Raw genomic sequence first — 9,889 nt, 5'->3', positions numbered from 1 at the left:
CGTGTTTATGAGTAATGCTCACTGAACTGTATTAACCCGACTATAAACGTTCATGGATACACACAGTTTTGTGTGTTGGTCCATTATACTTCCGGATGGCAATGTTATGAGCTTCTTAGCCAAGCGCATACTATCTATAGATAGAAAGAAGTTGACGTCAATTAGGTTATTGTTATTGTTTTAGCCATCCATTTCTATGAGTAATTATCGCTTAACTGTATTAGCAAGGCGACAAACGCTCAAGGTTACACACATGTGTGTTGACCGGTTGTAATTCCGGATGGCAATGTTATGAGCTTCTTAGCCAAGCGCACAGCATCTATAGATAGTATGCGCGTGGCTAAGAAGCTCATAACATTGCCATCCGGAAGTATAACCGACTAACACACAAAACTGTGTGTATCCATGAACGTTTATAGTCTGGTTAATACAGTTCAGTGAGCATTACTCATAAACGCGGATGGCAAAAAAAAAAACAATAACAAAGACCTGAGTGACGTCATCTTCGAACTATCTATTGACTGATTGATCGAAATTAGTGAGAACTAATCAGTAGCTGGCTGTCTAAATATAATAACAAAGGGCTTGATCGTTTATTCGAAAAACGTTAAAGGTTACACACAGTTTTTTTTTATTGGTATAGATAGAATGAAGTTGACGTCACTCGGGTCTTTGTTATTGTTTTTTGCCATCCGCGTTTATGAGTAATTCTCACTGAACTTTATTATCCAGACTATATAAGTTCATGGTTACACAGATTTTTGTGTGTTGGTCCGTTATACTTCCGGATGCCAATGTTATGAACTGTTTAACCAAGCGCATACTATCTGTAGATATTGCGCGCTTGGCTAAGAAGCGCACAACATTGTCATTGCCACCCGGAAGTATAACGGACCAACACACAAAAATATGTGTATCCTTAAACGTTTATTGTCAGGTTAATACAGTTTATTGAGAATTACTCATTAACGCGGATGGCAAAAAAAAAAAAAAAAACAATAACAAAGACCCCGAATGACGTCAACCTCATTCTATGTTTTATTGGCTGGCGGATATTGCATGCCTAAACGCATAGCATATATAAAATTAAAGTTAAAATAAAATCCACTATTGGGGAGAGCGAGATTTTTCACTTGTATTTCAAAAACCTTAAAGTTCCTCATTCTCATCATCCAGCTCATTCTGATATTCATTTATTTATTTATAATTTATTTCTTACAATTCATCTATTTTCCCATTTATTTTACATTAATTCGATATGTATCTAGTTAATCATAACTACAGACTTCATACTTTTGTTCTACTTGATCTAGTACATATCACCATAATATCATATTAATGTGTGGGTCAAATAATTACAATTTTAGTCATCACTAGAATTTGAGAGTCCAGTTATAATTGTAATTGTATAGACTAGTTTGTAACGCGTGTCATTTTTGGGTCGACTATGGCGGATATGATTCAAGGGATAAGTTACCCCAACCGTATCAAACATAACTGAACGCATTCCCAGTTTGAGATAGCCCCCGACCATTACCTTTTGGTTTTGGGTTTCAGGATCTTTTCGAGGTCACTGAGGTAAATTGGTCAAGAGAATAGGATCTAAATGCCGTCACTGTCTTCGAGGTCAGCTTTTTCCTTCTTCATGCTGTTCTTCTTTTCACTTCCTTCCTTCCTTCCTCCTCCTCCTCCTTCTCCTCCTCCTCCTCCTCCTCCTCCTCATCCTCCTTCTCCTCCTCCTCCTCCTCCTCCTCCTACTCCTCCTCCTCCTCCTTCTTCTTCTTCTTCTTCTTCTTCTTCTTCTTCTTCTTCTTCTTCTTCTTCTTCTTCTTCTTCTTCTTCTTCTTTTTATTCTTCTTGCGGCTATGTGGTCTTGTCGTATGACACTCGCTTTCGGATCGGAAGGTCATGGGTTCGAACCTTGCGTGGCGTAAAGTGGAGTGCTTGGAAAAGGCTCTTTACTCACATTCTCTCACCGTACTCAGGTGTAAAATGAGTACCTGGCTGTAAACAGCGTTGCCGAAAAAAAAATTAATATCGCCGAACACGGGTCTAGTCCCGCCCTACATGTTAAATGTTACTGTCGGCCAGGGACCCCATGTAAAGCGTCTTGAGCACGTTTAGTGGATATCACGCTATATAAAAGCTCTTTTTTTCTCTTCTTCTTCTTCTTCTTCTTCTTCTTCTTCTTCTTCTTCTTCTTCTTCTTCTTCTTCTTCTTCTTCTTCTTCTTCTTCTTCTTCTTCTTCTTCTTCTTCTTTTTCTTCCGCAAGAAATTGGAACACGTATCGTACAATCAATTAGATGTCAGTTATTTTGTGAATCAGCCCTGTATCAGATTTTTATAGTTTCGTTACGTTTTAGTAACGTGAACAATCTAAAGGAATACATTGCCTACTTACTTTACTTCTATTTTCGTTCAAGTGGCACATGAGGCTTCAATCTTCTGTTTCCATTCTCCCATGTCAATAACTGTGTTCCTCGCCTGGCGCCAAGTTGTCCAACCTGCAGGATTTCTTTCTATTTAAACAATACCGATAGCTCAGTTGGTAGAGCACTCGCTTCACATGCAAAAGGACCAAGATCGATCTCGGGTGCAGTCGAGTCTTTTTTTTTTCTGATCCCCTTGTCACTGATTGGGTAGCTGAGTCATTTAGATCTGGCTGAAATCATTTTGCAATAGATTAACGTCCTATCCCAATGGTAGCAAGAAATTGGTACGTTCAGTTTCACGCTATAAAAATCGTGATAAACTCCCATGGGCCTGGCAGTTCTGAAGGACTACTTTAGATGATGAACATGGCGTCGTAATAGAAAAAAACAAAACTTGATTTACGATCAATAGTAAATAGAATGAATATCAGCTCTTACATCGACCAAAGTTAAAATTGTAGATTTCCAGTCATTTTGACTTTAACATCTCTTTTTGAAATCCGGTTCACTCTGACTTAATACTGCTGCGACGCGATAGGTCACATTTAGTCAAAGTGATATAAAGTTGCTAGAAACTGTGGGTCGTAAAAAAATAATTAACTAAAAAACCCGAATATATCAGCTTCAAAAAAAGAACAAAAATTATACCAAACACGGAACGTGTCGGGCTCAAAACCGTTCTTCAGCCAACAACAGAAAACACTGAAAACAAATATATTACCAAAAAAAAAAAAAAAAAAGAAAGAAAAAAAAAAACAGATCGGCGACAGAAGTATTTATGTTTTAATTGTTTTTTTGTTTTTTTTTTTTTTTGTCGTTGGCTGAAGAAGGGTTTTGTTCCCGAAACGTTCCGCGTTTGGTATTTTTTTTTTTTGGGAGGGGGGGGGGGAGCTGTATTTTGTTTATTACATTTCGTCTGCAAGTTTGATATGTATGTCTCATCTGTAGATGTGTGCAGTTGGTTTGAACCCCATAAAAAAAAAAAAGAAAAAGAAAAAAAGAAATGAAAGTAAGAAAGAAAGAAAGAAAAACGACTTTATCAAGATACACAACTCACTCGCCATAACAGTAATTGCCGTATTATGCTATAATTTAGGTTATCTCCCTTCCTTCGGATAATTGGCATTGTTCTATTTTCTTTAACCCGATATACTTTTCATTGTTTAACTTAAGATATTACAAATAATCCGATTTTGCTGTACAGAATGGGATGTTTAATTCACAATTTAAACTAATGATAATGGATTTCTCTCTCTCTCTCTCTCCCTCTCTCTCTCTCTCTCTCTCTCTCTCTCTCTCTCTCTCTCTCTCTCTCTCTCTCTCCCTCTCTCTCTCCTCTCTCTCTCCTTCTCTCTCTCTCTCTCTCCTCTCTCTCTTCTCACTCTCTCTCCTCTCTCTCTCTCATCTCTATCTCACTCTCTCTCTCTCTCTACTCTTCTCACTCTCTCTCTCCCTCTCTCTCTCTCTATCTCTCCCTCCCTCTCTCTCTATCTCTATCTCACTCTCTCTCTCCCTCTCTCTCACTCTCTCTCCCTCTCTCTCTATCTCTATCACTCTCCCTCTCTCTCACATACTCTCTCTCTCTCTCTATCTCTATCTCACTCTCTCTCTCCCTCTCTCTCTCTCTCTCTCTCTCTCTCCCCCCCCCCCCTCCCTTCTCACCTCTATTTGAAATCATTGTGTCGTGGCATTTTAAAGGCATCCTTTCTTTCTAAGATGATTTGGATTTTTTATTTTCAAATTGGATTTTAATTCAACAATGGATATATTTTGTCTGCTTGTTTCTTGTAGCGGATTGACCTCTTTATAGTGATTATTTTTGTTAATGTAGTTGGAAGGTTTAGATTTAGTATTTGCCTTGGTAAATCTGTTTCAATTTTTATCGTTTTCGTAACTGTTCATTATTTGAACTTTAATGTATTCAATAAATGTAACTAACTCTGAACATTTATCTTATTTTCTGATTTACATGCAGTCTATTTTCCTTTAGAGGCGTTTCGTAAGTTCAAAACTGACCTCACTCTCCTATTTCTATTCCATTTGAACCAACACACAAAACTATGTGTAAGCTTGAACGTTTATAGTCTGGATAATACAGTTTAGTGAGAATTACTCATTAACATGGATGTCAAAAAGTAATAACAAAGACCTGAGTGACGTCATATTGAGTGATTGCACTATCTCCCATATTCAGTCCCTTGATTGATGGACAAAGAATATGTACAAAGACCTTTCCACATGGTACTGGTGTCTCAGTAAGTGCTGTGGCTTGTTGTTGAAATGAATTGTGTGATGTTGTGAGTTGCATTCACTGATAGAAACCATCGAGCCCGAAAAAAATATTGTTTACATAATCTACAGATAGTTCGAAGATGATGTCATTCAGGTCTTTGTTATTGTTTTTTGCCATCCGCGTTTATGAGTAATGCTCACTGAACTGTATTAACCCGACTATAAACGTTCATGGATACACACAGTTTTGTGTGTTGGTCCCTTATACTTCCGGATGGCAATGTTATGAGCTTCTTAGCCAAGCACATACTATCTATAGATAGAATGCGCTTGGCCAAGGAGTTCACAACATTGCCATCCGGAAGTATAAAGGACCAACACACAAACACTGTGTAACCATGAACGTTCATAGTCAGGTTAATACAGTTTAGTGAGAACAACTCACAAACGCGGATGGCAAAAACAATAACAAAGGCCTGAGTGACGTCATCTGCATACTATCTATAGATAGAACGAAGATGACGTCACTCAAGCCTTTGTTATTGTATTTTGCCATCCGCGTTTGGGAGTGATTCTCACTAAACTGTATCAGCCACACTATGAAAGTTCATGGTTACACACAGTTTTGTGTGTTGGTCCGTTATACTTCCGGATGGCAATGTTATGAGCTTCTTAGCCAAGAGCATACTATCTATAGATAGAATGAAGTTGACATCACTCCGGTCTATGTTATTGTTTTGCGATCCACGTTTATGAGTAATTCTCACAAAACTGCATTAGGGCTAACCCGGAGACTGACAACGACGAAAAAAAACGGCAGATGATGCTTCTTGGTATGGTTAGGTCTAACGGCCCTTCTCTTTATTCTTAGTAATTTGTCTGTGCCCGACTTCTTTATCCGGAAGACGGCAGAAGACGGCAATGCCGGGTCGTCGGAGTCAGTCGCCGGTGTGGGTTAGCCCTTAACAGACTATGGATAGTATGCGCTTGGCTAAGAAGCTCATAACATTGCCATCCGGAAGTATAACGGACCTACACACAAAACTGTGTGTATCCATGAACGTTTATTGTCAGTTTAATACAGTTCAGTGAGCATTACTCATAAACGCGGATGGCAAAAAACAATAACAAAGACCTGATTGACGTCATCTTCGAACTATCTTATAGATAGTTCGAAGATGACTTCAATCAGGTCTTTGTTATTGTTTTTTTTTAATTTTCTTTTTTTTTTTTCTTTTTTTTTTCTCCTTCCGCGTTTATGAGTAATTCTCACTAAACAGCATTAACCAGATTATAAACGTTCAAGATTACACTTAGTTTTGTGTGTTGGTCCGTTATACTCCCGGATGGCAATGTTGTGAGTTTCTTAGCCAAGCGCACACTATTCTGTACTTCTAAAACGTTCAAGATTACACATAGTTTTGTGTGTTGGTCCGATATACTCCCGGATGGCAATGTTGTGAGTTTCTTAGCCAAGCACACACTATCGATTGTGTACTTATATGTATTCATTGTCTTAGATACAACTTTGGGGCCAAATCTATGATAAACGCATTCATCTAATATTTCTTAAATTTGCATAGAGAAAGACAGCTGGCCGCCTCAACCACCCAGTCTGAATCCATGGATTACGCAATTTGAAATTTTTGACCGAGAAGGGTTACAGTGAACAAAGATCTGCATTCACAGAAGAAGCCTTAGAGAGAAAGAATTATTTTATGCTGGGAGGAGATAACCATTGAGGAAATACTCTTCAACAGTCGTAACGTCACTTCCTTCCTAATGACGCATGGTAACTTAGTAACACTGGCTCTAAACTATCGGAACAATGGCGGACGCCCGTATAAAATATTTCTCCGGCGGGCATCCAAAGGGTATCCAGAGGGAAAAAAACACATAAATTTGATCATGTTTTGACTTTTACACATTCTGATCACAAGGCAAATGAAAAGTTCTAGCCAGCATGAAAAATAAAAAGTAATGATTTTCTTTGTTTAGAACCAAGATGGCCGCCGTTTCCGGGCGGCGTGACATCAGACTATTGAATCGTATTGGGAAGTGCATTTTTCAAGTTGGAGAATGAGGCTACGTTTGGGTCATTAAAGAGGATGGTGGTGCTATTGATCACTTAAAGTGTTAACTTTGTAATCGTTGGACCTAAATATGAATGTGAATGTGCTATATAGACGATTTCTTACATGATAAGGAGAATTATGATGAAAATAATGTATATGGTGACATAATTGTTTGTTAAAAATGGCAACACATGTTAAGATCCTCAACATTTTACTTTCTGCAATGTTGCGTCAATTTTCTCTGATATTGTATTTCTGAACACATTTTGAAAAAAAAAAAACACATTATCTTTTATGTTTCTCACTTCATAAACTTTTGACAGTCTACGCATAAAGAAATCCAATAAAGGTCTCAGAGATACAAGCCGACAAAAAGCGGTGCGTTATTTAGTGCCTACCTGATATATATAATATTTCAAGTATAATTTTGATCTTCTGCAAGATTATTGTTTCGAGCATATATTATATATACTCTTTGTAGTTTGGTAATTTTAGGTTAAAGAAAACGATATTGTTACAAACATTTATTGTAAGCGTAAGTACGTATTGAACCAAAATGGCGATTGGGTTTTCAATTAACAAGTCGATGTGAATTGCTCACGTTGTTGTAAATCTCCTATCTATTGAGGTCACTCTTACTTCTCTTGTCCCCGTAATCCTTAGGCCCAAATCTTTTGATCTATCTATTGTGTCAATGAGATCGTCCTTAAGAAATACAACTACTTTATCTCTTCTCCTTAATCTCCGTACACCGTTCTTATCGACCAATACTTACACGGAATGATTAGATTGGCCGTCAACTTTACTAAAGTTTGATTCTAAAAAAAAAAGAACTAATTTTACGCTTTTCTATAATTCTGAGTGAATGTTATGTGGTTAATAAAGATAACAATTGTGTAATATAGACTGTTGTGCTTATTTTCATATTTTTTGTTTGTTTATTTGAAATAATTATTTTGTAGACTCTTTTCTTTATTGTTTTGTTAATCTTTACTTTATTGATTTTTTTGATTTTTTTTTTTTTTTTGGGGGGGGGGGGGTTGTTGTTGTTGTTATAGCTTTGTTTTTATTTTTATTTTTCTTGTTGTAAAAACGACCTTTTAGCAATTTACTTCTTTAGGATATACATAAATGGTTAGCCCCTAATTTTGATTATGGTGTCAAGACACCCGAGAAGATTGAGAAAATGCAGGCGTTAGCCACAGTGCAGTGCTGCACAGTTAGCAATCGGGGTTAAGTTCCTGCTTAAGGAAGACGAGATGCTGACATGTGGCGCAAACCCGGGTCATTCGGTGAATTTGTAATGCCTTATCCATTTGCCCAACTAGCTCCTTTTATAAGTGTCTTGTCTATTGGCCACTGTATTGTGGCCTGAATAAAGTGTATTTTTAGAAGGGGGTGGCATTTTCGTTGCCTATCATTCAGGCGCCGCTACATCGTTGCAATGTTACTATAACTTGGAAATGGAAAAAAAAAAGAAAAGAAACTAAACCCTTGATGCCAAATGTTGTTCGATATGATATTATGTTTATAATTCAATTTTTGCTCACTCTATGATCTTCAGCTTTATTCATATTCATACTATATCTATTTTGTGGGTGACATAATGGCAGAGATCAGGTTTTGTAAGATTTTGATTTATAACAAATTTTATGTCTTCTTTTTATTTAACATTTCTTTTATTGGCGCTGATATGATCTAGCTATGTGCTGCAAGCGCCGTAAAACCCTTTAAAAAATAAATAAAAAAAACAACAAAAAAACCATAAGAGCCACTTTTAATTTTATAAATCAATGTGCACTTTCTCAACTGTGAAGCTGACGTGAGCCAATATAATTTGTTTACAAGATATGATAATGACATTGTCATGAATCCATCGAGTTTCATGACATTTTATTTACTTATTGATAACCTTTTCAGCTTACTTTGAAGCATTTTGGTAGCTACTGTGGTTCTTTAATTTCTCTAAATATGATTTTGATGAAACTAAGCTGTATTCTTTATTTGTCATTATTTGTTTTTAAAATGACCATTTTTGTAAAACATTTCCATGAATTTGGCCATGCCAAAAAAAAAACCCGATTTTATCGCTTTATTTCTCTCTCCCCGGAAAACATATCGATCAAATTTTCATATAAAAAAGTACAAATTACTAGTTTGGCTTCTCTTTGTACTTGTGTTCTAATAATACCCATCTCTGCTTCTGGAATTCATTCCCACATGAGTCGGGAAGAGAAATGAATGTATCTGAGATCATAGTCACCCACTAGGTCATTGACAATGTTCACTTCGCTTGTTTTTTGCAGCAAGATGCGTTTATGTACAAATAAGCCATCGATGTCTCTAAGTATGCACTTCTATGAGACAGAGTGTTATTGTTTCCAGGACATATTGACCTTAAAACCAGATATTTGGGTTCGAATTTCTCTCGAGGCAAGCTGACTGTGAATTTTTAGATTATGATTTGGCTGCTATTTCGAACTCTACAGTGAAATTCGAAGGTCTTTATAGAAGCCTCATGTCTGTGGTGAAAAGAACAAAATTGTTTTTGTTTGACATATTTCTCGCCAGGAGACATTGGCAAAAATCATATATGCAAGGAAAATTGGAAAGGACGGCAAAGTTCGAGATGGACAACGGTGGTCAGCCAAACGTTAACAATGAGTAAAGCTGGGGATATATCTCGATAGAGGGCTTTAATGAGAATTCATCTTTCATGTCTCCTCTACGGCCGCCTCAGCCAGGGGGATGAGGGGAGGGGAGAGGTTAGACATGAAAATGTTATCTTTGTCAGCGGGGTCATAGACCGTCTAAATGAAAATTGGACAAAGGGGCTGGTCAAACCATTTATGATCCACCAGACCGATTTAATAGGTATTATGTCGGGGTAAACAAGGCAGGCGCTGATAATTCAATTTAAGTTTGAGTGAAGTAGTGCCGCCAATGTGATTTATTGAGGAGAATGTTCTTTCTAATAGAGAACTGGGAGGGAGGGGGGGGGGGGGAACTAAAGCTCAGATAGTATTGTCTTTGATGACTAAAAATATTATAGAATTCATTGGCGTTCAATATTTGAAAAGATAAGAGACAAACAATCAAAAAGACGAAAGGATTAGCTGGAATCGCTATAACTTTTACCCATGACATCA

Source organism: Berghia stephanieae, chromosome 4, assembly GCF_034508935.2.
Source record: "Berghia stephanieae isolate SIO BIC M18660-M18661 chromosome 4, UCSD_Bste_1.3, whole genome shotgun sequence".
Classification (NCBI taxonomy): Eukaryota; Metazoa; Mollusca; class Gastropoda; order Nudibranchia; family Aeolidiidae; genus Berghia; species Berghia stephanieae.
Note: the sequence above shows the minus strand (reverse complement) of the source record.